This window comes from Pteropus alecto, unplaced genomic scaffold (assembly GCF_000325575.1).
Source record: "Pteropus alecto unplaced genomic scaffold, ASM32557v1 scaffold170, whole genome shotgun sequence".
NCBI lineage: Eukaryota > Metazoa > Chordata > Mammalia > Chiroptera > Pteropodidae > Pteropus > Pteropus alecto.
In genome coordinates, this window is record NW_006429634.1 from 1323819 (window position 1) to 1330395 (window position 6577).

Here is a 6577-nt window from a genome sequence, read left to right on the forward strand (position 1 = left end):
AGGCAGACAGGCTGCCCGGCTGGGTAGGTGGGGCACTAGGCGTGAGGAGGGGGCTGCAGGCCCTTCTACCCCTCCTGGCTTCCTCGCCTGCTGTTAGCCCCCAGTGAGGCTTCAGGGCCAAAGCCCAGCCTGAGGTTTCTGCAGGCCAGGCCAGGCCAGGCCAGGGGCTCTTGGGAGCAGGGGAGCAAGGCAGGATGCAGGTTTGGGGAGGGCTTCGAATCACATGATCCTGGAATGAGCATGGAGGTGGGAGAAGAAACGAAATGCAAATGGTGGGGGAAGACTATTTTTATTTAATTCTAGGGCCATGACAGAGACATTTATTAAAGGCTGTGGGTAAGGACAGCTTAAGGGATGAGAACTGGTGATGGGGAGCAGTCAGCCCCTGATGCTGGTGATGGTGATGACTCTGGGGGTGGGGGGTGGCAGTGCTAATGAGAGTGGCAATGTCAGCTGGTGAGGTTGCACCGCTGCTGCTGGTGGTGGTTGTGATTTTTTAAAGTTTTGACTTTTTTTTAAAATTAAAAAAGTAACATAAAAAATTACCCCGCAAAAAATGAAGGGAAAAAAAAGTAAAGCATACTGGTTGCAATCTTAGGTGGAGGAAGTGCAGGATCCTAGGTCCAGAGGTCATGTTCCCCCAAATGGACACAGTGGACCCTCTATGCTGACCACCAGGTAGTTTGAATGCTCTATGACCTACCCATGGGGAGGACCCTGCCCCTGCCCATCAGTTCCCAGCCTGGTCAGTGCCACTTGAGTGGCAGTGTGGTAAATGAGGAGAGCAAGGGGTAAGAGCCATGGCCTGGGTGCCAAGGGCCTCTGTACTAAGGTTTTCTGTCCTATGGCTTTGAGCAAGCTCCTTTCCCTCTCGGCCTCAGATTCCTGGTGAGTAAATGATAGGGTTAGACTGAAGCTGTGTTTACAGCAGCAGTTCCCGACCTTTTTGGCACCAGGACTGGTGCTCCCATGAGAATCTAACGCCTGATGATCTGAGGTGGAGCTGAGGCAGTGATGCTAGTGCTGGGGAGCGGCTGCAAGTACAGATGAAATTTCGCTCGCTTGTCTGCTGCTCACCTCCTGCTGTGCGGCCCAGTTCCTAGCAGGTGCTGGACCAGTACTGGTCAATGGCCTGGGGGTTGGGAATCCCTGGTTTACAGGACGGAGCTGGGCTTCTTAGGGGTTGCCTGTCCTCCTCATCTATATTGTCTATACTCCTATCTCCCTCACCTGCCCCCACGCCTGGAGTGCCTGTCCTCTCTGCTCCCTCCAGGTGTATGTATTTGTGCATGGGGTCCACCAAGGTATGCATTACTCCATCCTCTCGAAGCTGCCCTCTCGCCCTCAGGAATAAGCCTGCTTGTAGGCTGTGTCCTCGGACAGCAAATTCCAGCTTTGCCGCCATCTACTTCTTTGCCTCAGTTTCCCATCTGTCAAAGGTAGGTAAAAAAAATATGTGAACTCATCGAATGCAACAAAGATCTCAGAGGTTGTAGCTGTTACTATGTGACCTGGACCTGACCAGCTGTCTCCCCAAGTGCCTGCCCACAAGGTTTCTTCCAGGCAGCTAGCTCCATGCTGGATCTGTGCAATGACAATATATGAAATAGGTGCTTTTATTATCTCCATTTCACAGATAAGAAAACCGAAGATTAGAGAGATTAAGTGATTATACCAAAGTTATACGGGTAGAAAATGGCAGAGCCAGACCTCAAACCCAAAGCCTGTGGGCCCTTGGCTGCTATGTTACACCTTTCTGCCACACGTCATACACAAATGCCCAAGTACATGCATGCTACATATGCATGTATGCCCCAACCAGGGATTTTCTCATCCCACATCCCGCCATGTACAGAGATGCATATGCCTGCCCTGCCCTGGGCTTAGGCATATGTCCCACACACCACAGATGCACTCAGACATAAATATATACCTTATTAGTAGACTTGCAAAAATTCACATGTATGTGCCTGAGAGCAGATGTCCATGCACAAACATGCAAAGCACATGAGTGCATGTATAAACACAGGCTCTGTCACATGCACACAAATACACCCACCTAGGAATATGGGCACACACAAAAATGCACACCCCGTGTGCACGGAATGTAGCATTCACCTGTGCACATCAGTGCGCATGCACTGACAAAGACATAGGTACGCAAGAAATAACCTCAAAGGAGCATTTGTACACACATGTACACATAGGTGTGCCTATACAGACATATGTTCCCCACATGGGAAACAAGGCACATAGGTACTTTCACATGTGCACAGAGGCACTGGGCACACAGGCCAGGCACCCTGGTGCAGTGAGGTGAGCAACCTCCTATACCATGGATGTGATGAGTGGACCCATGTCCTAAGTGACTATCAAAGTATCGTGGTGTGTGAGGAGCAAACACCAATTAGTGGAGCCTTTGAAAGCATCAGCTCATTAGAAGAGAAGCAGAAGAGGCTGGAATTGGCACAAAACACGGAGATATTTAACTATCATGGGGCGGGATATGTGCACTGTGGAAGGGCCTTTGGGCAAGGCTCCCCCCTCCACTTTGCACTTGTTAGTGGGGAAGGACCCTCATGGGGGGCCTTGGCAAGCAGCTTTGATGCTCCTTGAAAGTGGTGGTGGGAGTGTAGGGGGGCAGCCTCCTGCCAGCGCTGGGCTGGCACTGAGCAAGCGGGGGCTGCGCCAACTGGCGATCAATTTCATGCACATCATAAACCTAAGTGCTTTCTGGAGAGTTGGGCAGATTGCACATAAAGTCCCCCTTCTGTCCCTAGCACACGGGTGGGCGGGTGAGGCAGAGGCTCACCCTGGTAGATAGGCCTCTGCCAGGCTATAGGAGACCTGGAGGACCTAGTCCCCAGTAGGAGGTATCCTTGGGGACATGCAGAGTTCTTTCAGCTGGGCTGGAACTTCTGAGGGCAGCTGGAGACGTGGACAATGCAGGACCTCTGGGGTCTGCCAGACTCTGCTGCCTAATGGCTGAACGACTGTAGGCAATCAGCTTCTCTGACCCCTGGTTTCTTCATCTGTAAAGTGGGTGGATGTAAGAATTAGGTGAATGCCTGCCTGTGGCGTGATGTGTCACAGAGCTGAAGGACCTCTGAGCACAGATGAGATTACATTTGTATTTAAATGATTCAGCCTCTGAATCCCCACATGCTCACTCTAGGGTCTTAGACCCTTCCCCCACAAAGTCTCCACTATTTCTGGCAGGCTCCAGAGGTAGGGTTTCACCGGGGCCCACAAACCATCTTTCCTCATAGGAGCCCACCCATTCTTCCATCCTGGTCCTGCCCGAACTCCTGTTGATGCACACGTATGCCATCCTTGAACCTGGTTGGAGAATCCTCCCACTGTCCCTGCCCTCATGAAATACCAATGCCAAGCCAAAGAGGTGGCCTCTGAATGCTTTCCAAATTCCCTGCCCTTTGGACTCCAGAGCAATTCTGGGTTCTGTATCAAGGTCAAGGTGGCAGGTTGGGAGTGGGGGATGGAAGGGGTAAAGGGTGGAAGGAACTGTGTTCTGCCATCTTAGCTCTGTGTCCCATCATCTGGGCCCTAAAGAGCTGTGCCTGTACATATTATCTCTCGAACACTCTCATGAAATCAGTTTCTTCAGTTTCTGCCCTCATTTTAACTCTGAAAGCTCAAACCCAGGCCAGGTGCTAGGCTGCGGAAGGGCCCCCCACTGCCCTCCTCCCAGGAACCCACACAATGGTGGGGTGAAGAGCAATTCTTAAGTCAAACTGCCCAGATTCAAATCCTGGCTCTGCTATTTATAAGCCACATGATGTTAGGTAACTTACCTTACCTCTGCCTCAGTTTCCTCATGTGTAAAATGGGGATGATGATGTATACCTCGTGGTGCTGTTGTTGTAAAAAATAAATGAATAAATGTAAGTAAAGTGCTAGGAGCAGTACCTGGCACACAGCAGCATGATGTGAATGTCTCCTGATATTGTTAATATAACCATTGTTCCTGTTTCTCCCGTGCCTTTTTCAGACTCCTCCCCTCCAAATTCTTCTCATAGCAACAAAACCAGTCTGCATATTTATCAGTGGGTTCAAAACAGAACTGGGAGTACTACAGGGTTACTACAGTACACTATTGTAATGCACTTCCCACCTCGAATTGTTCAGTGCCCAACCTGAGCATCTGAATGTAGTTATCTCCTTTTTTCTCTAATACGTGGAGCTCTGCTGTCTTAGTCTGCTTGGGCTGCTATAACAAAATACCATAGACTGGGTGGCTTAAACAGCAAACACTTATTTTGCATAGATCTGGAAGCTGGGAAGTCCAATATCAAGGTGCCTACAGATTTGGCTCTTAATGAGAACCCTTTCTGGCTTGCAGACAGCATACTTCTCACCATTTCTTCCCATGGTGGTGTGGAGCTCTGCTGTCTTAGTCTGCTTGTGCTGCTATAACAAAATACCATAGACTGGGTGGCTTAAACAGAAAACACTTATTTTGCATAGATCTGGAAGCTGGGAAGTCCAATATCAAGGTGCCTACAGATTTGGCTCTTAATGAGAACCCTTTCTGGCTTGCAGACAGCATACTTCTCACCATTTCTTCCCATGGTGGACAGAGAAAGTGCTCTGGTCTCTTCCTTTCTCATAAGGGCACTAATCCCATCATGGGGGCTCCACCTTATGACCTCATCTAAACCTAATTACCTCCCCAAGGTCCCCTCCTCCAAACACCATCGCATTGGAGATTAGGGCTTTAACATATCAATTTTGGCCTGACACAGTTTATAACACCTGCCCAGCCAGGACATCTCATAGTTAGGCAGTACTCAATGAGCCTGCAATCGGCACCCAGGGACTCAATGTGGATCTTTTAATAATTAATCCTTACAACCGCCCTGTGAGGAGCTGATGATGGTTATCCTCAGACTAGAAGTGGGGAAATAACACTCAGAGAAGACTGTATTAGTCAGGGTAGGAGAGGCTGTGCTGTGTTAACGAACAACCTCAAAATCTCAGTGGATGAACATAACAAAAGTTTATTGTTTGCTTATGTAAATTCTGCTGCAGGTCCAGGCATCACTCAGGGCTGCTGTCCTTCCTGGGGTGACTCAGCTTTCCATTCTGCTTTGATCTTGAAGATCTACCATCTCAAAAGAGGTTTTCTTAGTTGCTGCAGCAGCTGGAAAATTATGCATAGCCAGGAAGTCACTGGTTCTCCCCTGCCCACAGTTCATTGGCCAGGAGCAGTCACATGGTCCACTTATCAACAAGGAGCCTGGGAGATGTAGGAGTCCATGTATGCAGGAGGAAGGGTGGAGGTGATGCTGTGTGTCCAGGCATAGATAAGACAAGAAGGGCCCAGGAGCTTAGGGTGAGAGGAGGTCCTGCCTGCTGGGGAGGAGAAAGAGGCTTCCTTGGAAAAGGCTGGATCTAGGCTATGCAGAAGGGGGGCAAAATGGATTTGGATAGGCAAAGAAGAGAAAGACGGTGTTCCATGTGGGGACAAAGAGTGAGTAAAGACCTGGAAGTAGAAAAGCATAAGAGGCCTCCAAGGAACAATGAGAACATCCTGGCTTGAGTGGGTCTGTCTGGAGAGAATGAGAAAGGTGAGGGTGGACTTTCAAGGCCCTAGATAAAGGGAACTACTTGGGAGACAGAATTGATGAACCTACAGTCCATAAGTATCCCCTGTGTGGCTTTGTGGGAGGAGAGGGCTCTGACTTGGGAAACTGGGAGATGAGGTACCAGTCATCACGTTGGGGGACCCAAGAGGAGGAACGAGGTGTGAGGTCAGAGGGAAATCTTGGTTTGGGCCATGTTGGGTTTGAGGTGGCTATGGGACCATTCAGGCAGGGGCCAGGAGGCAGTGGACAGTCAGGTCCCAAGCTCAGGAGAAGGAGCGGGGCTGGAACAGATCAGAAGTGTAGGTACACAGATGGTGACTGAAGCCTCAGGCGTGGATTGCATTACCAAGGGGTCATGTGAAAGGTGACTGGAACAGGGGATGGGGGACAGAATGTTGGAGGACAGCTGGTATGGGGCAAATCCAGGAGGTGTTGTGGGAGCATGGGAGAGCCGAGAAGAGAGGACAGGTCAGTCAGTTGTGCCTGACAGTGTTCTAGTACCCAGATAAGGTGTGACCATGGGATTTGGTGACACAAGAAGATTGTTGGTGAGGCTTGTTTCTAGGCACCATGGGCAGAGCCAGCTTGGAGTAGGTCAAGGAGCAAATGTAAACAACTCTCCCAGAGGCTTCTCTAGAAGGCAAAGAGAGGGATGGCCACGCTGGAAGAGGCTGGGCTGTCAAGGGAGAGTATGTCTTAAAAATTAATTTTAATTTAATTTAATTTTTATTTTTTATTTTTTTAGGTGAGGCAACCCTTGGTTGACCTCACAGGTTGCAAAGATCTTGTCGGCTTACAATCTCTTTTTATTATTATTATTTTTTTATGCCTGCAGCACCTGGTCTTCCTAGGTGGTCTCCCATCCAAGGACTAACCAGGCCCGACCCCGCTGAGCTTCCGAGATCAGGCGGGATCGGGCTCGTTCAGGGGGACGTGGCCGTAGCAAGACTTTTTGCTCCTTTACTCTGGGT

The 6577-nt window shown here is 49.7% G+C and overlaps 1 pseudogene; it reads right to left on the bottom strand.

The window, feature by feature from the left end:
• Nucleotides 1–6432: 6432 nt before the first annotated feature.
• LOC112469828 lies at nt 6433–6551 on the bottom strand (annotated as a pseudogene).
• Nucleotides 6552–6577: the final 26 nt, after the last annotated feature.